Here is a 21,363-nt window from a genome sequence, read left to right as displayed (position 1 = left end):
TCCACTGCCAGTATAAGGGACCAAGGAGATGCGGGTTTGATCCCTGATCAGGTAGATCTCCTGGAGGAGAAAATGGCAACCCATTCCAGTATTCTTGCATGGAGAATTCCATGGATAGAGAATCCTGGAAGTCTGCAGTTCATGGGGTTGCCAGGGGTCTGACAGGACTGGGCAAGGATAACACACTCACACACCTATACAAATGTTTACTTTCACTTTTCTTAAGAGGTCATATTTCTTAATGTTTTATGCTAATAAAATAAAAACTAGCTAGGAAGATTAAAAAAATCACTCCCTTATGTCTGGCACCATTCAACCTGCCAAGAACTGATCCCAGTGTTGGTGCAGAAGTCAGTGAAGAAAACTTGGATATTTTCATCTCCCTGTTCTGAGAATATTAAACTGCCTTGTTTGAAAAAAATTCAGTTTTTTGGATTGTCACCAATCAAAAGCGTGTTCACAGAAACTCTGGAATGATCATTATGCTAAATAAAATGCTCAAGTATTTCTTGGATAGCAACTAGTTTCAATGAGGCTCACTTAATATTCTTATTAGTATTCATTTTAATGGGATTTTACTTTTAGATAAAACCCAGACTCTTCTGAATTCCAAATAATGGGCACAAATTCCCCTCACCCCTTTAAAATTTTAGTACACATATCCTCCCTATGACTCATCTCTGAAATATTAGATAGAAAGTTTGAGACTTAAATTGGAAATTACAAATTATTCCTGTTTTTCCCTACCTTGGGAAAAATGCCGGATATTTTGGTTTCTCCTCTTTTCTCTTTCACCTCTCTCTCTACGTCAAGAAGAAATATTACCAAAAATACTATATAAATAGCAGGAACACAAATTTTAATAAAGTGATTTTTAGATCTTATTTCATTATTTTAATATTATTGTCATTTTTATTGTCATATCTATATGGTTTCATATATTTTAGTATTGACTTTGCTGTTCATACTGAAATTTTTCTTTGAGTTGATAACCTGTAAAAGAAAATGAAGGAGGAAACAGACAGAACAGGCTCCATCTTGAAAGCAGGACTCCATCTTGGGCCAGACGGTGGACTTTGAGCTATATGCCCAGTATCTATGGAAACAACATACCAACTGGAAAACCAGACCGCCCCCCCCAAGATGGAAGAGCCCCAGGGCCCATACCTAGACTCTCCACCTAAAATAATACCCTAATTATCTGTGTAACTGAATAGAATCATAAATTCTATTATGCTTTTTGGGGTATGATCACAGGCCTATTGATAATTGTCCACTGTTAACTACCTAGGCTTCAGGAATATGAATCACAGGTTAACTTTGATTGTATCTTTATTTTCTTTTGTTCAGACTAATTTCAGGGAATTTGGGGAGGTGGGTTTAGGCACATACACTTAGGATATATAAGGTTTTCACAAAAACTGGTCAGGGTCCTTGGCTAAGAGGAGACTCTGCCTTGGACCCACCAGTGTAATAAACTGCACTCCACTATCTGCATTGTCCTTCTGAGTGAATTTGTTTCCTGGAACACGTGGCTACAACAAAAATACTCCAAAAATCCACATAAAATTGAATAAATTGGCTCTGCATCTTGCACACTGATTGAGAAGCTAGAAGAATTAAAAGCCATGCAGTTTGAGATGTGATAAATAGTATCAGTATTATTTATTTTAATTTCTGCTAGATTCTAAGTTCATAACTGGCAGATAACAAAGAACTAGATAAAGAATATCTTTGGTCACCTATTGTTAGTTGCAAAAAATACCAAGCCCCCACCATCACGAAAAGGGAACACTGACAAAAAAATAAACATTGTTAGTCAAATGGTGGTTAATTTCTAAGAAAGATAAATAAGTGTAGTGCATAGAAGGATAGGAAATAAGGGGGAGAAAAGTAGCAGGCTACCCAAGCTGGTCACAAAAGTCCTTACTGATAAAGTGATAAAGAGGGAAGAAAGTGGAGGAGCAGCTCTGCAGAGATATGGGAAAGAAGAACTTCAGAGACAGAAAACAGAAGACAGCACGTAAGACTGAAATACAGACTGCTTGGTATCGGTGAGGAAACTTAGAGCAGATGACTGACAGACTGGGGAGATGAGATCATAGAGAAGGGAAAGGAAGGGGAAGGGAGAAAAGAAACCTAAATAATGAGTGCTATAGATTTTTTTTTTAAAGAATTTTTATTTTCACCCTGGATGAGATAGGGAGGTTTAGAATGGTTTAGAAGGGACTCACATTTCAGTCCCTACTGCTACACGTGCTGCCAGGCTCCAATACTTATCTGCTGGAGTATCACATCGATTTCTTAACTATTTTCTTTGTTTCTGCCCTTGCCCTTTTGGGAGGATATATTAAAAACAAAATATTCTTCCTGCCTAGAAATCTCTTCACAAAGGTAGAAAAGAAACAATTTTATTACTGATTAAAGCATTAAACCAGAGTTTGATGTACATCACAGGCAATCCACTGCTGCTGCTAAGTCGCTTCGGTCGTGTCCGACTCTGTGTGACCCCATAGACGGCAGCCCACCAGGCTTCCCCATCCCTGGGATTCTCCAGGCAAGAACACTGGAGTGGGTTGCCATTTCCTTCTCCAATGCATGAAAGTGAAAAGTGAAAGTGAAGTCACTCAGTCGTGTCCGACTCCTAGCGACCCCATGGACTGCAGCCTACCAGGCTCCTCCGTCCATGGGATTTTCCAGGCAAGAGTGCTGGAGCGCCATCACCTTCTCCGAGGCAATCCACTAGGAGGTTGCAAAGACAGAAGAAATCTCTCCCTTTTATACAATGAAGCAGATACAATCAATTACATACATGTTTTCAAGATAAATAAGTCTCAAGTAAGAGCGCCTGCCAGCATAATTAGTCACACACAGTTCATTCTAAATTCATTTTGTATAAGGAGTGACCTTTTGTGTTAGCTAATTGGCTTTATCCAAAGCAGATGTAAAACCTTCTCATATCTTTATGGCAAGAGGCTATTTTACAACTTGGAGCAAGGAACCCGCAGAAGTCAGGCTTTTGCTCTCCTACAGAACCTGGGAGATAAGGGTGCTATCATTTTTAATGATTACATTTCAAAGAAATGGCTCTCAGGCCCTTGAGAAAGACATTCCTAGGTTGTAAAGCTGACGGGAGACTTATTTAGATTTTGAAAAGATTTACATACATTTCAAAGAGACAGTGAAAGAATTTACAAGTTCTCTAAGAAAATGGATGGGGGCTCTATTTTCAACAGAGAGAATTAAACCTCTTATTTTTAATTTGTAGCTTCTTCTACACTCCTTCTAATCTCCACACAGAAGCCAGAAAGATCCTTTAAGAAAAATCAAATCTCTTTTCAAAACCGTTTTAAACCTTCCCATCTCATCCAGGGTGAAAATAAAAATTCTTAAAACAACCTACAGCACTCCTCATTATTTAGGTTACTTTTCTCCCTTCCCCTTCCTTTCCCTTCTCTATGATCTCATCTGCCCACTCTGTCAGTCATCTGCTCTAGGGTTCCTTGCCCATACCAAGCATTCTGTACTTTAGTCTTGACACCTGCTGTCTTCTGTTTTCTGTCTCTGAAGTTCTTCTTTCCCATATCTCTGCAGAGTTGTTCCTTTGCTTTCTTCCCTCTTTATCACTTTATCAGTAAGGCCTTTTGTGACCAGCTTGGGTAGCCTGCTACTTTTCTCCCCCTTATTTCCTATCCTTCTATGCGCTACACTTATTTATCTTTCTTAGCAATTAATCACCATTTGACTAACTATATTTGTTTTTTGTCAGTGTTCCCTTTATCGATTGCTGCCTAACAAATCACCCCAAAACTTAGAAGCTCAATACAAGTATTTTTACTTTATTACCTCTCATGGTGTTGATGCATCAGGATTCCAGAAAGGAATCTGCTGAGTCATCCTGACTGTGGGTCTCCCATGCAATTACAGAGCAGAGTGGATGCAGCTGAAAGAGTGGGGATGCATCTAGAGACTGGCTAGGTATCCTGTTTTCTTCCATGTTGTCTCATGACCTCTTCACATGAACTCTCAGTGTGGCTAGTTTGAGCTTCCTCACAGCATAGCTGCTTCAGTCTGATTGTTTCCATTGTATTAAAAACCTCAAGAAAGAATTTTCCAGCACACTTAATTGACCCAGATAATTATAAAAGCATGCCCATTTTCAAGAGAAATGAGTATAGATGCACTAATTGATGGGAGAAGTATTAATATGATGTTGTTTGAAGAGAATACAAGATGGGAAGTATTGTTGCCGTCATCTTTGGGAAACAAAATCTGCCAGGGTTTACTGTTGTGTGTCACTTCTGACTAGACTACAAGCCTAACAAGGGCAAGGACTTTGTTTCATTTACTACTGTTTTCAGCATTTACAAAAGTGCTGAAAATAATGTCGATACTAGATACATATTTATGTAAATTAATAAATGAAATGTTCCATAAAGAAAGATCCTTCTGATAACTTGCTATTTTTCTATTTTAAAAATATGCACATTCATTTGCATATCAAATAAAAGGATTTTGCTTTAGATATATTCAAATGAGGTTTTCAGATCTTGCCTGCATACAATTTGTTGAAAAGGAAGCTCTCTTCCCTGTAGGCTTTTAAAGGGATAAATCTAAAATTCAATCTGATCATGCCATTCATCTGCTTAAAATCCTTCAACAGTATCACCTAGCCTAAGGCAGTGATTTTCAAACTTTCTGACCATGGCTTAGAGCAAAAATTACATTTTGCATTTTCCCATCACCTCCTGGAACACCAGCACATGCAAATACATACTCAGTGTATGTATAAACATATTTAGGAAGTCTAAATTGTAATCTGCAATGCATTTTTATATTCTCTCTTTTTGAGTTTTATCTCTCTGCTTTCTTCTCCTTCAGTATCTTCCCTTCTATTCTCAACCCCGTTCTTTACTCTTCTATTTTTGTGTTTAATTAAAAGCAAGCAAACAAAAAACCTCAAACACTGGTATTATGGTCCATTGAATTGATTTTCAGATTGATTTCAGATAGATCACTATTTGTCCTAGGCATGTGGTTTCCACATTAATCCTGTAGAATTAAAATCTTAAAGGGAGCATCCTGAGACACTACTTTAAAAGAACATCAGGTGTTTCTTATACTTAAAGATCTAGAATAAATCTAAGGTCCAAGTTAATAACATGTCAACTATAATGCACAATGTGAGAGTTGTGAGTTAAATTTTATTTGGGGCAATATGAGGACTGAACCCTGGGAGATAATACCTCAAATAGCTCTGACAAACTGTTCCAAAGAGGTAGGGGGGAAGGACAGTATACATGTGATTCTGGCAAAGGGGGAGTACATGCAATCAAGCAAATTTACTTTTTAGAAAGTTTCTGCTAGTCTTGGGAAGCTTCTTCTAGTCATAAGAAACAGTCACCACCATGAAGGATTTTAATGTTTTAATGCTTTTCTAGGTATGAGGAGACACAAGAATTGGGTTCATACAGTCAGCTCTTGAGAATATCTATCTGAAGAACTGTTCTGCCAGCTTTCTGGGAGCACAGACTACCTCATTTCTGCTCTTCACCATGAACTCCTTCATGGGGGGTGTTGGACATCAGCAGTGCAGCAGAACATTATTTAATCTTTGTAGGGTAGATGGCAGAGAAGGCAATGGCACCCCACTCCAGTACTCTTGCCTGGAAAATCCCATGGATGGAGGAGCCTGGTAGGCTGCAGTCCATGGGGTTGCTAAGAGTCGGACACGACTGAGTGACTTCACTTTCACTTTTCACTTTCATGCATTGGAGAAGGAAATGGCAACCCACTCCAGTGTTCTTGCCTGGAGAATCCCAGGGACGGAGGAGCCTGGTGGGCTGCCATCTATGGGGTCGCACAGGGTCGGACACGACTGAAGCGACTTAGCAGCAGCAGCAGCAGTAGCAGGGTAGATGGCAAACACCCATGGCAAGTGCCAATTTGTGGTTTACAATGATAAGATTCTTATCATCCCCTCCAGCCTCACTTCTCACTACTACTTCTTTTACCCCCTTAATGCTATTAAAATATAAACCAATTTGTTACTTTTTGCATCATACAAACATTGCCTTCTTCTGGGCTTTCCCACTGCCTGGATAAATTACCCTTTTATTCTCCTGCCTGTTACAGTTCATGTAGCCTTGCAAAAGCTATAGAGACTTCACAAAGAAGAGACACAAATACGACTTAAACATATAAAAATATGATCCATGTACCTTACATTAAAGAAAATATAAATTAAAACTGGCATTTAATTATGTCAGTAAGTTCTTTCTCCAACTACAAATCAACCTAATCATACAGTCATCTATTTTTCTATTTTGCTTTAAACAGTTCATATAATACAAGACAAAATTTCTCATTCAAATTAGAATAGTTCACATATATGAACTTCTGTTATCTGTGTGTAGGACAGAGTTGATTTGCAGATGACTGGAAAACTCTAGTCTTATCTTTGTAGATGCCTGGATATTTGGCTTTAATTCTTACTTGTGATGGTGTTGTAGCCACGCAATCTGGGAAACAAACTCACTCACAATGCAGATAGTGGAGTAAAGTTTATTACACTGGTAGGCCCAAGGCAGGGGAGAAGGCAATGGCAACCCACGCCAGTACTCTTGGCTGGAAAATCCCATGGGGTCGCTAGGAGTCGGACACGACTGAGCGATTTCACTTTCACTTTTCACTTCCATGATTGGAGAAGGAAATGGCAACCCACTCCAGTGTTCTTGCCTGGAGAATCCCAGGGACGGGGGAGCCTGGTGGGCTGCCATCTATGGGGTCGCACAGAGTCAGACACGACTGAAGCGACTAAGCAGCAGCAGCAGCAGCAGCAGGCCCAAGGCAGAGTCTCCTCTTAGCCAAGGGCCCCGACCAGTTTTTGTGAAAACCTTATATACCCTAAGTGTACATGCTCAAACCCACCTCTCCAAGTGCTCTGAAACTAGTCTGAACAAAGGAAAAGAAAGATACAATCAAAGTTAACCCGTGATTCATATGCCTTAAATCTGTGATTCATAATTCATATGCCTTAAGCCTAGGTAGTTAAGAGTGAACAATTATCAATAGGCCTCTGGTCATACCCCAATTACCATAATAGAATTTATGATTCTATTTGGTTACACAGATAATTAGGGTATTCTTTTAGCCGTCTGAGAGTTTAGGTATGAGGCCTGGGTTCTTCCATGGAGGGGGAGGGGGTGTCTGGTTTTCCAGTTGGTATGTCGTTTCCATAGATACTGAGCATATAGCTCAAACTCCACAGTCTAGCCCAAGTTGGAGTCCTACTTTCAAGATGGAGCTTGTTCTGTTTCCTCCTTCATTCCCCACCTCTTGATGCTCTTAACTCATAGTATGAGCATCTCTCATAGGGATATATTGGACCCTGGCTCTCTGACCACCAGTTTGGGAGAACAACACCAACCTTTCTTTGGGTTACAAAGTTCATAATACATTGTAAAATGCAGGGTCCACAAAGCAGAACTATTAAGGCAACTGTAACCCTTGGAAGGAAAGTTATGACCAACCTAGATAGCATATTCAAAAGCAGAGACATTACTTTACCAACAAAGGTCCATCTAGTCAAGGCTATGGTTTTTCCAGTGGTCATGTATGGATGTGAGAGTTGGACTGTGAAGAAAGCTGAGTGCCAAAGAATTGATGCTTTTGAACTGCGGTGTTGGAGAAGATTCTTCAGAGTCCCTTGAACTGCAAGGACATCCAAGCAGTCCATCCTAAAGGAAATCAGTCCTGAATATTCATTGGAAGGACTGATGCTGAAGCTGAAGCTCCAATACCTTGGCCACCTCATGCGAAGAGTTGACTCATTGGAAAAGACCCTGATGCTGGGAGGGATTGGGAGCAAGAGGAGAAGGGGACGACAGAGGATGAGATAGCTGGGTGACATCACCGACTCCATGGACATGAGTTTGAGTGAACTCCGGGAGTTGGTGATAGACAGGGAGGCCTGGTGTGCTGTGATTCATGGGGTCGCAAAGAGTCAGACATGACTGAGCAACTGAACTGAACTGAACTGAATAATGATAAATATAGTTTTCCACCAATCACCCTTCACCCAAGGTAGGACCGAAGTTCAGAAAGGAATGTAATGTTTTCATTTGACATTGTTTTTACCTGGTTTTTCATGTCATCTAAAGCAGCTGATACATTGACAGATATATCAGGAATATATACACAACATTCAGCCTTAATTATAGCACAGGTCCTGCCTTGAGCAGCTGTGAGCATGTCCAAAGCCATTCTATTTTGAATTACCACTTTTCTCATTTGGATTTGTTTTCATTTAAGGCTTGGATAACTTTAGCACCATCTAGGAGGGCCTGTTTTGTGAAATTAGTCAAGGCCTTTACTTTAATCATGATATCTGTTGTCCCTATAGAAGGTACGAATAAGGCAGCACTATACTCATACCACTGAAACACAGACCCTGTCCACCTAGCATGTAAATAAGGTAGATTTACCAGGGCTTGTAGGTTAGGCTTTATGCTGCCATGGGAAAAAGTGAATCCCAGTGTGCAGTGGCCTACACAGACGATTGGTAACCAAGGCCAAAGGTTAGGCCCACAAAGCCATTGGGTTCTGTTGGGCGCCATCCAGCAGATTCCAGGGTTATATTTCCAATCAGAGCCTGGCCAATGGATGGACTGGTTGGGGTGGTATGTGACCTCGAATGTTCATTTACATTGTTTGGGGGATAGGTACCCCATATATTTTAGTTCTTTTGGGTCTAATGTAGGTCACCAAACCCTACCCTTTGCTCTTTTTGTTCCCAGCATAGAGTGGTGGGAGTAGTTAATTGTCCCTTTTCTGGGGTCATCCAGAAATATTCATCCCAGACTTGGTAGAATTGTTCAACATACCTAGAGGCCTGTCCCCCTTGTTGGTCAGGGAGGAGCCTGGTAGGCTGCAGTCCATGGGGTCATGAAGAGTCGGACACTTACTGAGCAACTTCACTTTCACTTTTCACTTTCATGCATTGGAGAAGGAAATGGCAACCCATTCCAGTGTTCTTGCCTGGAGAATCCCAGGGATAGGGGAGCCTGGTGGGCTGCGCATCTATGGGGTCACACAGAATCGAACAGGACTGAAGCGACTTAGCAGCAGCAGCAGCATAGGTTTTTGTTACTAATATGAAACTGGTGTTTACATCAAATGCAACGCCATGACCTGAGTCTATTGACTGTAGGTCTGGCTTACACCAAGAGAGCAGGAAGAGATTATGACTGACAAGAGAAAGGAAAGTCTCTTTTTGTCATCCCAGAAAAGAGTGGTTTAAAATCTCCTTGGCAGAGCAGTGACACCCACCAAGGAAGTCCATCCATCACAGACAGAGGCATAGCCCCACATACCCAGAAGTTGGAGGTGTTGTGGAAGTCCGCATAGGAATGTGCCCATGAGATGAAAACATTGGGTTGAAATGGAAGTTAAATTCAAAATCACGTTGATGAGGTCAAGCAGCAGGAGTTAATTATGTGGCTTCATCCTGAAGGGGCTGGTCCGGGATCTTCTTTTCCTTCTTCTTCTTAAGGATGATCTTAGTCTCTCAATGGTCAGTGGGGTCCCTCTGCACAGTCCACTCAGCGTTTTCTGGGTCTGTGTGGTATGTTCCCTTCATCCTCATGTGGTGGATCCAGGGAGTGACACCTGCAACTTTAACTACTGTTAAAGGGGTGGTTGGAACAACAGTATATGGACCCTTCCAATGTGGGGCCAAAGAATAGTGTTTCGAGTCCTTGACCCACACCTGATCTCCGGGCGCAAATTTGTGAATCTGTTCCCCAAGGGGGAACAGCATCTTTTCTTGTACAAACTTAGTTACCTGATTTACTACCTTACTCAGCTGTTTCATCTGCTGTGAAATCTCATCTCCCCTTACCTGAGGCAAATTTGTTGACACCTGTTTTATAATGGGATGGGGCCTCCCATACACAATTTTGTACGGAGAATAGCCATGGGATTGTGGGGTCATCCTGAGTCTGAGCAGAGCCATCGGAAACAAGTCCACCCACGAGCAGTCAGTCTCTAGGATCCTCTTGGAGAGTGTCTCTGTAAGTGTCAGGTTGGTTCCTTCCACTGTTTCACAACTCTGGGGCCTATATGCTGTATGTAATTTCCTCTTGATGTTTAAAATTTTGCTTACTTGTTATACTAAATCAGCTATGAAAGCTGGGCCATTGTCCAATCCAATGCTGGTAGGAAATCCAAATCTGGGAGCTATCTCCCTAAGCAGGCACCAGGCTACTTTTGATGCTCTTTCAGTTCCAGGTAGGAAAAGCTTCTACCCATCCCAAGAATGTACATACAATGACCAGCAGGTAATGGTAGTGTTGGTGAGGTTTCATTTCAGTGAAGTCCACTTCCAGGTGTTCAAAGGGCAACGTGCCTTTTAGCTGAATCCCCGGAGGTTTCTGCCTGTGCCGAGAGGCAGCATTGACCTGTGAGCAGGCAGTGCAGTTCTGAGATTTTGTCCCGCATAGGGAAGAGAGGCGGGGAACCACGAAATGTTTTCAAATTAGCTCTTCCAGTTTATCATGGCCTAGATAGGTCGTTTGGTGTGTTTGGCTTACCAGAATGGGTGGCAGCTCCTCCAGTACCAATAATTTGCCACTTGGCAGTTCCCACCATCCCTTTTCAGTCTTGATGGCCCCTTCCACTTTGGCTAGTTGGTTTTGGGCTTCAGTGTATTTTGGAGAGTCCAATGTTAGCTCAGGCAGCTCTACCAATACAAGAGCTTTAATAGGGGCTTCCCTTGTCACCCCCAAGCCCTCAGCTGCTTGTTTAGTGGTCTTATCTGCCAGTTTGTTCCCTGAACCTGGGGGATATCTTCTTTTTGACGTCCTCGGCAGGGTATGACTGCAACCCTTTCTGGTTCCCAGGAAGCATCTAATAGGGTCTTAATTTCTTCCTTATTTTTAATATCTTTTTTCGCTAGCTGTCAAAAGGCCTCTCTCCTTATACAGAGCCCTGTGTACATGTAGTGTGGCAAAAGCATACCTGGAGTCTGTGTAAATGTTTGTCTTCTTACCTTTTGACAGCTGGAGGTCCTGGATTAGAGCATAGTTCAGCCTGTTGAGCGGACCAGTGTGATGGCAGAGAGCTAGCCTCAACGATGGTTTCTTCCATGACTACTGCATATCCTGACAGTCGTTGTCCTTGTTTCACCAGGCTGGTGCCATTGGTGTACAGGACCAAATCTGGGTCTGGGATTGGCTGGTCTCTCAAGTCAGGTCTGCTGGCATATTTCCTTGCAATCATGTGAGGGCCCACCTTCTCCCACAGGAAGGAGAGTAGCCGGATTCAGGGCCTGACAAGGCTCAATAGTAACATGGGGGTTCTCACATAACAGTCCCTGGTATTGAGTAATCCGGGATGTTGACAGACATTTATGAGGGTCCCCTCTCGGGAGAGTGTTGACCTCATGTGGGACTTTTACGATCAAACTTGGACCAAAGTCAGCTTTCTCCTGGACCAGTAAGGCAACTGCAGCAACTGCCCATAAGCATCCCAGCCACCCAGTGGCAGCATTGTCCAGCGGTAACATTGTCCAGAGGTTTCAGGAGATAAGCCACGGGTCTGTCCTGTGTCCCCATAGTCTGGGACAACACTCCCATAGCCACCTTGTCCTTTTCAGTCACGTAAAGAGTAAACGGCTTAGCAAGGTCTGTCAGGCCCAAGGCGGGTGCTGATGTAATTGTACTGGGTTTGAGTTCTATTACCAGTGGGACTTGTTTTGCAAGCCCAGGCGGGGGTTGTCTTCCACCCAGACCTCAGGGAACTGTTGCGTTAATTCTCTCTCGACTGTTTAGTCCCTCCAGTTTCCCTTCTGGGAGACCGTGCAACCTCCATTCATCTTGAGGGGTTACCAATAGGAAAAGTAAATAAGTGGTTGAGCCAATTCAAAGAGTGGGTTTTCCATGGGGGGAAAGGTCACTTGTGCCCCCAATTTAGACAGCAAGTATCTTCCCCACAAAGGTACTGGGCATTCAGGGGTGTATAAAAATCATGAGTCACTTGGTGTCCCCCCATCTGACATTTTTGGGGTTTGAGACAAAAGGCTCAATTTATCACCATCTAAGATCCAGCAGCCTCTGGATCTACTGGTGTATAAAGTCTACAGGCCTCGCACAGTCTTTCATAGAACTCAGAGGGCGATTCACTTTCCCTTTGAATCACTTCTGAAGGTTTTGCCATACTCAGAGGTTTTCAGGCCCCCGTCTTGAGACCTTGTAAAATAGCCACCCGATATCCCTCCAGGTGGATCCTCCCTTCCTCTGCGTTACAGTCCCAGTTGGGCCTCTAATCAGAGGTGGCTAGCTCTGCCCACCACTGCAGGTTTGCAGTATTCTCAGGTGCCATTTCTCTTAACCATTTTTAGTTCTCAGTTAGCATCCTGTGTCTTTCCTCAGTGCTGATAAGGGAGACTCGTAGTTGGATTATGTCATCCCATGTAGGGTGGTGGGTTTGAAAAATAGTCTCCATTAGCCTAATCATGGCTTGTGGCTCCCCTGAATACAGTGGAGTGTGTCTCTGCCAGTTTAATATATCCGTAGAGGAAAATGGCACGTAATAATAGGCTACAGGGGGCAGATGGCAGTGCCCCATGCGTCCTGAACTGGAGGCTATTGTAGCTTTCTGAGGGGCATCTGTAGTGGGGTTCTTTCCCCCTGTTCCTTGGTGGAGCGCAGCCTTTGTCTAATTCCTGTGTTTTCTTCCCCCTTCCCATCAATACTGATCAGGAGAGGTGGATACAGTCTAGGAGGTTCTGCTGAGGTGGAATTCAGGGGGTGTTGACCAGAGGTCTCCATTACTGGGATCGGAGACTGCCAAAACGGCGGCTCTACTATCTCCGGGAGAGCTGGTGAAAGAGCAGCGGCTGCTACAGGAACTTCACCTGGCCCTGGATTGGGCATTAAGGCAGCCTCCGGTCCTGGTGGAGCACTGGGAGGCAGGCGCATCATTATCCAGTACGAGGGAGGGGTCAGGTCATCCCCGTCCAAATCCTGTAGAATTTCCTTTTTTATCATCAGTCAATTTTTGTGCCATTAATATTTTCCCCTTTCCTTCTGGATACAGAACCTTGTCCAAGTAGGAGGGTCTTGAGCTAACCCTAGCCCTGAGCCAATATATGGATATTGATCCAGGTGTCCTGGCTCTCCTGTGACTAGTGTATAGACTGCTTCCACTATTTTTAAGTTCATGATATTCTCTGGTGGCCATCCTACTCCCATAAGGGCCAATCAACCTCAGAGACTATGTGGAGGCAGTTAGGCATCATCTTCATGCCATCAGTTCAGTTCAGTCGCTCAGTCGTGTCCGACTCTTTGCAACCCCATGAATCGCAGCACACCAGGCCTCCCTGTCCATCATCAACTCCCAGAGTCCGCTCAGACTCACGTGCATCGAGTCAGTGATGCCATCCACCCATCTCATCCTCTGTTGTCCCCTTCTCCTCCGGCCCCCAATCCCTCCCAGCATCAGAGTTTTTTCCAATGAGTCAACTCTTTGCATGAGGTGGCCAAAGTACTGGAGTTTCAGCTTTAGCATCATTCCTTCCAAAGAAATCCCAAGGCTGATCTCCTTTAGAATGGACTGGTTGGATCTCCTTGCAGTCCAAGGGACTCTCAAGAGTCTTCTCCAACACCACAGTTCAAAAGCATCAATTCTTTGGTGCTCAGCCTTCTTCACAGTCCAACTCTCACATCCAAACATGACCACTGGAAAAACCATAGCCTTGACTAGACAGACCTTTGTTGGCAAAGTAATGTCTCTGCTTTTCAATATGCTATCTAGGTTGGTCATAACTTTCCTTCCAAAGAGTAAGCGTCTTTTAATTTCATGGCTGCAGTCACCATGTGCAGTGGTTTTGGAGCCCCCCAAAATAAAGTCTGACACTGTTTCCACTGTTTCCCCATCTATTTCCCATGAAGTGATGGGACCGGATGCCACGATCTTCGTTTTCTGAATGTTGAGCTTTAAGCCAACTTTTTCACTCTCCTCTTTCACTTTTATCAAGAGGCTTTTTAGTTCCTCTTCACTTTCTGCCATAAGGGTGATGTCAACTGCATATCTGAGGTTATTGATATTTCTCCCTATAGTCTCCTCTAAATTCCTTCTTTAAATTTTAAATCATGCACTCTAATACAGTTGCCTTAGATTCATTTCCCCTCCATCGTGCTTACCTTCTCAGACCTTTTCTACTTTTCCTTTTCATTCTGTCTACGAAGTTCTCAGTACCCTATGTACTTCTGATATTTCCGCTCAGTGAAATACTTAAATTGCCATTCTGCCTCCTCCCTAATTGGGGTGAGAATAGCCTTACCTGCCAGATCCCAGAGGGAAAAGGGGGATCAGCATGTCTTCACCTGCCAGTCAACAGGGTGGAACCAGAACACCACATGGTCCATGACTGTTTCTCCCTTAAGTTTTAAAGTCTGTTCTGCTTTGGTGGGCTTGATCAGGTCTGGATGAAAACACAGATGGGTTAAATATCCCATGTCCCAGGCCATCTCCAGAAAAGTCAGTTCATACTCACTTATGTATCCTCCTCCTTCTAGCCTGATAATTCCGAAAGGGTCAAGAATTTCACAGCAGATGGGACACCTCCTGTGGAAGGCAGAATACGAGCACACAAAGACCAAGTTACTTCTCCTAAAAATCCCCTGGTGATTGCTTGGTAATAATTTTCCCCAAGACTGCATGGACACCACTTCTTAAATGACCTTCACGAATTTCCTTCCTAAGCCCTAACACGCTCATCAATCTGTATACCAAGCAATCACTGTCACCTGCCTATTCCAGGTTCCTGTGTGTCTGTGCCCCTTCTAGTCCCTCCCAGGGGGGTGATCAGGCCCCCTCTTCCACCCTGACAGGTGGGTTACTCCTCACCTGAGCGCTCAGATCCCCTGCTGCCATCCACTACCTGCTAACGTGAAAGGTCCAGGTGTTGAAAAGCAGAATCCTTCCAGAAGGGCAAGGCGCCTTCCCCCCTGTAGAAGATTCAAGTTACAAGTCCTCGGAGTAGTCCCAAATGGGACTTGTCTCCTCAAAGTGAGGAGTTTCCCGGCCAAGGCACCAAATGTTGTAGCCACGCGTTCCTGGAAACAAACTCACTCAGAAGGACAATGCAGAGAGTGGAGTGCAGTTTATTACACCAGCAGGCCCAAAGCAGAGTCTCTTCTTAGTCAAGGACCCTGACCAGTTTTTGTGAAAACCTTATATACCCTAAGTATATATACCCTAACTGCTCAAACCCACCTCCCCAAATTCTCTGAAACTAGTCTGAACAAAGGAAAAGAAAGATACAATCAAAGTTAACCTGTGATTCATATGTCGTAAGCCTAGGTAGTTAATAGTGGACAATTATCAATAGGCCTCTGGTCATACCCCAATTAGCTTAATAGAATTTATTATTCTATTCGGTTACACAGATAATTAGGGTATTTTTTTTAGCCATTTGAGAGTTTAGGTATGAACCCTGGGGCTCTTCCATGGAGGGGGAGGGGGTGTCTGGTTTTCCAGTTGGTTTGTCGTTTCCATAGATACTGGGCATATAGCTCAAAGTCCATGGTCTGGCCCAAGGTGGAGTCCTGCGTTCAAGATGAGCCTCTTCTGTTTCCTCCTTCAATGGGGCATTGAGATTTAAAATCTGAAACTATTGTATTTTGATAACTTCTAGAACCAATTTGTTAACTGTTTTCCCTTGGTACAACTAGTTAGCCAACCTCACTTGGCTATGTGACCAGAGAGGCGTAGAGGTTTCTGACAAGAATTTTATCTTCAGGGTGGGGAACACATGTATACCTGAGGCGGATTCATTTTGATATTTGGCAAAACTAATACAATTATGTAAAGTTTAAAAATAAAATAAAATTTAAAAAAAAAAAAAAGAATTTTATCTCCTGATGAAATCAGATCTCCTGAGGTCGAGATTCACTGCACACATCTTTTTTTTTTTTTTGCTTTCAGAATTAAATCTCTTTTTATTATTATTTTTTTAATTTTATTTTATTTTTAAACTTTACATAATTGTATTAGTTTTGCCAAATATCAAAATGAATCTGCCACAGGTATACATGTGTTCCCAATCCTGAACCCTCCTCCCTCCTCCCTCCCCATTCCATCCCTCTGGGTCGTCCCAGCACTGCACACATCTTGAAGGATCACTCTGGAGAGGTTTGTTAGTAAGAATCACTTGGAGCTTGCACATGGGATTCTTTTAGAGCCCTGGTGCTTATCTGCACTATCTTTTTCTTGTTGCACTGTTACCTGCCTTTATACTAAAGTCTTACATGACTACATCTTGTAGATTCTAGTGGATGGTTTCAAACCTTCAAACTTATGAAATCTTTGTAAACTCCCTGGACAGTGTCACTAAAAGTCTCTAATTATGTTTAAGGTATTTTTTCTTAGTAAACCCATACAGGCTTCTAATGATCGCCTTGTTTATAGACTCAATATTACTCTATTTAAATATATTTTGTAAAACTTCCTGAGGATCAACAGTAAGCTTAAAGATTTATAGCTCTCAGATTACAATATTCTTCCACTTTTGAAAATTCATATACTTTTCTTTCATTAGTTGAACTCCTATACAGCTGACAATAATTTTCAAAGACTTCTCCCATCTCAAACCAATTTAAACATTTTGTTTTAAAACTCTGATTGATGGGACTTCCCTGGTGGTTCAGTGGTCAAGAATACACATGCCAATGCAAGAGGCACAAGTTTGATCCATGGTCTGGAAAGATTCCACATGTCGTGGAGCAATTAAGCCTGTGCGCTACAACTATTGAGCCTGTGTTCTAGAGCCTGGAAGCGGCAACTACAGAGCCCACGTGCCACAACTACTGAAGCCCACATGCCTAGAGTGTCATGCTCCATAACAAGAGAAGCCACTGCAGTGAGAAGCACGCGCACTACAACTAAAGCACAGATCCTGCGCATCCTAACTACAGAAAGCCCACATGCAGCAAAGAAGACCAAGCACAGACAAAAATAATAAAAAAAAAAATTTTAAACTGATTGATGAAGCTTGGGTTAGACACCAAATCAACTGTGACCTGGTGAAACCCACATTTATATGCATTGCAAGGTACCACAGACTCACGTAATGGGTCCAAGTTTGACCTCAGAGACTAGAAAGTGAGACTCCTATAATTTTTCTCTAGTTAATTCTAAGATTCAAATGTTTATAGGCTCAGATAACACTATTCTACATCTCCTGTCTGCTTCCCTCCAGAGGTCCAATGCCACAATTCTAATTGCTTATTTGATATTAATATGTTACTCCAAAGTCAACATATATAAAATTAGTTTAATTTGTTTGAAACATTATAACATTGCTAATAATAGTGTTTAATACTTATTATGTGAAAAGCAATATTATTTGCATATGTAGTCTTATTTTGTGTTCATACCATCCCTTTATAGTAGGTGCTTGATTAGTCCTCTTTTACAGATGGGGAAATTGAAGCACAGAAATCTCATGTAAGTTCCATGAGATCACAAAGTTGACCAGCAGTAAAGCCGCAATTCAAACTCAAATCTTTTTATTCCAGAGTTTACAACTGTATTAACTATTTTACATTGCTTTTCATAGAGTTTCTTCTTCTTTTTTTCTAAATTAGCCAGACTTAAAATGTCATTTTCAATTTTCACTGATTTCCCACAACGTCATTAACCAAAAACTCTGGGTGTCTTCAGCTCATCCCCATTTCTGATTACACTGTCTCTGGTTTAGGCCCTAGTTTCTGGAGAACTGGAATGCTGCAAGGGTTTCTAAAATGCATTTCTAATTTTTCTTTTGTCTACTCCTCTCTGCATACCACTGAGAAAATGATCTTCCTAAAACAAAACTCTGATCACATCTCAAATTTTCATTGAAAATCTTTTAATGGTGTCATATTATCTACCTAAGATGTTCTCTGACCATCAAAAAGCCCTTCTAGTTTTTCACCTCTATTTCCTTCTTTAGTGATAGTCCTCTTTTATGGAAAGTACAACTCAAATCCTTCATGCTGTTCAATCTTTCAAACTACTTTATCTATTTTCTTTCACTGAGCAAATACCACTACTTTATGTACTTATTTTGTTTTGTAATATAAATTCTATTTTCTTTTGCCCATGTCTCCTAAATGGCATTCTATTCTGCTGAGAGCCTAGCTTGACAATATGTACATGATAATTAGTTAATTCACTAACATTTATTGAGTGATTGTTTTGTGCTTCATAAACTGAAATATGATACTTCATTTTTTCTGTAGAGGTTCTTTAAGAGGAAACATCTCAAAATTTTCGGTACAGCAAAAAGCAATTTATTTATTTATTTATTTTTAATCATGTAGAATTTTTATTTAAACAGGGAATGTCACATTTACTTATAAGACATCAAGGAATGAAATAATTTGTATGACCAAAATTGTAGCTAAAAGGGCACTTGCCAACTGGTTCTTAGCTATTACAATGAAAATATCTAGAGTATTTCTTACTATCTTTCCAATCAGTCTAAAAGCTGTATTTGAGGGGCAAATAATGATTCTGGTTGCAGCTAAGACACAAAGAAGGGACTCAAGCATTCACTTCTGAAAACCATGGAGTTAGGAAACCAGGCGAAAGTTTTTTGTGTGTGGAATGAAAGATCACTAAGCTTCTGCATGATGCTGACTTGGAATCTACCAACCCCTCAGCCTTGAGGGCTTGACTTTGTGGAGAGCACTCAAGGGATTGGACTTATCATTGTGGAATGGCCTTTATTTAAAGCTAGTGATTTTGTTTTACAAAGAAACGGAGGCCTTTTCATTCTATGCCAGTGTAGCCTAGAGTAAAGAAAACATTCTCTGGGACATTTCTATTCCCTGAACATTATCACATTTATTTATTAACCCGACTTCATCAGAATTTGTTCTCCCTGTATGGATATGATGTGTGTATGTGTGTGTTAAAACATACTTTAAAGTTACATTACTATTGAGTATACTTATGCTGTGTAAATATATAGCAAATAATTGGTTATATAGGTATAATATAAATTTTTTATTATAATGGCATAAAACAAAAGAGGTAGGTGCTAGAACAATCCAATATATCAGTAAAGAAATTTTATTGAAGCATTAATGAGGAATACATGCTTAAATTCATTCTAGGCTTAAAAATATTGATTTATGCTATAGCATTCCCTGAGAAACTTATAACAAAGCTGCAAGTGAGCTGGGGATTATCTAATTCAAATTCACTTCTCAATGCCAGTATATTCTGTACAACACCCTCACCTGATGATATGCATTTGTCCATATATTAATGAAGAAGCTACTGTTCGTGGCACTGAGGCACCTCTCTGAATGGTGCCATAACTTTGACTCTATGGTCACCCAGCAACATACCAAGTACCAGAAGGTGACCTGAAAATGATACATGAGTATTATTTAGTGTGAAGCTTATTGCAAAAGAAATGAAGAAGAAATAGCCTTACCTAAAGCTTCAGTTAGACAAAATTGCAATAAAATTCTGTGCATGTGTAACATATAGAATAACTTTCAACATTTTGCCATTTTCATTAAGGATGAGTAATTTTCAAATGGTCATTTGCATTCTGACTAATACAGAAGTTATGCTATTATAGTACTGACTGCAGCAGCTTAGAGGCCAAGGAGTCTGGTGTGGGCTCAAAATTGATTTGATAACTCACTTGAACATAAGGATTATATTTTACTCAAGATGCTAGCTAATATACCATAGGCAATTGATTTTCTAGTTTAATGTAGAAATTCCCCAAATTACTCCATTGGCTCTCAATTTGGGTTGACTAGACAAGAAATCCCCCAGGACACTTCATTAATCCCCAATAAGGGTGCAGCTCTCTGAATCATTAAACCATTCAGTGTTTCAGTTTTCTTACCTGCAGAATAAAGACTACATAGTCCCTGAGGTCCCTCTGGCTCTAATGCTTAGATGCAGTTGTCTCCAATTAATTCTTAGCTTTATGGTAATTTGTTCACTTGCTAATATATGAAGAAACACTGAATTATAAAGACTCATGCAATGCTTTTCATACATAAAACTTACAAGTAAATATTTGCTGAATTAATGATTTTCTTTGGGAAAATCACTTGGTTATGGGTATAACTGCACTCTGTTAAAATAATCAGGGTTCTTTTCTGTAGCCTAAGCTGTGTTTATCCAGTCTCTTACTATCCTGGAGGATGTGCAAGGTATAACTACAAAACAACTACTTGAACAAGAAGTCAGATTAGTACTTAAGAAGGATTCATTCTGAAAGGAGGGCAATTGGGTCCAAGGAAGTGCTTCAAATCAACTTATAATCAGCTCAATCTTGTTGAATTAAGGAGGTATGCTACTAACTGTTGTTGTTTAGTCACTAAGTTACATCCAACTCTTTTTGCAACCCATGGACTGTAACCTGCCAGACTCCTCTGTCCATGGGATTTCACAGGCAAAAATATTGGAGTGGGTTGCCATTTCCTTTTCCAGGGGATCTTCCTGACCCAGGGGGCTGGTACATTTATTTATTTTTATTTTTAAACAGCTCAAATATGCCTTGTAGAATATAATGTAATTGTATTTACATTGTAAATACCATATATTTAATTAATACATTAATACAATATATTTAATGTATTTAATTATAAATACGATTGTATTTACAATTGTAATTGTACAATATAATATATTGTGATTGTATTAAATTACATAGAATGTAATAACTACATAATATATATAAATATTGAAATGAGCCACTTTGTTGAATTTCTGAAGACTTTGGCTAAGTAGAAGTCAGGATTTTGAGGCCCAACTAACTGACTTTCAAGAGGAGTGAGAACATAGTGGGCTCTGGTGAGCTGATGTAGGAACAGGAGCTTTGTGAGTATCAGGAAATGCTGTCAGCAACTCTGAAAGCCCAAGAGCAGAAGTGGTGACTTTGTGTGCATAAGACACTTCAGAAGCATGGTAAATATAGGGCAGGAAGGGGATGGCCTTGGAATCTAAGGAGAATTGTTCCTGCATCCAAGGCAGAAACAAGGGCAGAAGGAAGGAGCATGAAAGGTGTTTATGCTTTGGCTTTAACTGGTAACAAAACTTTGTAAGACTATTCCAAGTGTCTTAAGTTGTTGTCCATATTGTTATGTTTGTTTTGTGCAATATTAATTATATAATTTTGAATCAGAATTAATATTCAAGCTGTTTCTTAGAGCTTCCCAGGTGGCACAGTGGTAAAGAACCCACTTGCCAATGCAGAAGATACAAGGGACACAGATTTGATCCCTGGGTCAGTAGGAAATGGCAACCCACTCCAGTATTCTTGGCAGGATCCCATGGACAGAG

At 41.2% G+C, this 21,363-nt stretch overlaps 1 pseudogene; it reads right to left on the bottom strand.

Moving 5' to 3' along the window:
- Nucleotides 1-7,347: 7,347 nt before the first annotated feature.
- LOC129656429 (endogenous retrovirus group PABLB member 1 Env polyprotein-like) lies at nt 7,348-11,280 on the bottom strand (annotated as a pseudogene).
- Nucleotides 11,281-21,363: the final 10,083 nt, after the last annotated feature.

The sequence above is a fragment of the Bubalus kerabau genome, chromosome 6 (genome assembly GCF_029407905.1).
Source record: "Bubalus kerabau isolate K-KA32 ecotype Philippines breed swamp buffalo chromosome 6, PCC_UOA_SB_1v2, whole genome shotgun sequence".
Lineage (NCBI taxonomy): Eukaryota > Metazoa > Chordata > Mammalia > Artiodactyla > Bovidae > Bubalus > Bubalus kerabau.
Note: the sequence above shows the minus strand (reverse complement) of the source record. Positions and strands in the feature narration are given on the sequence as shown.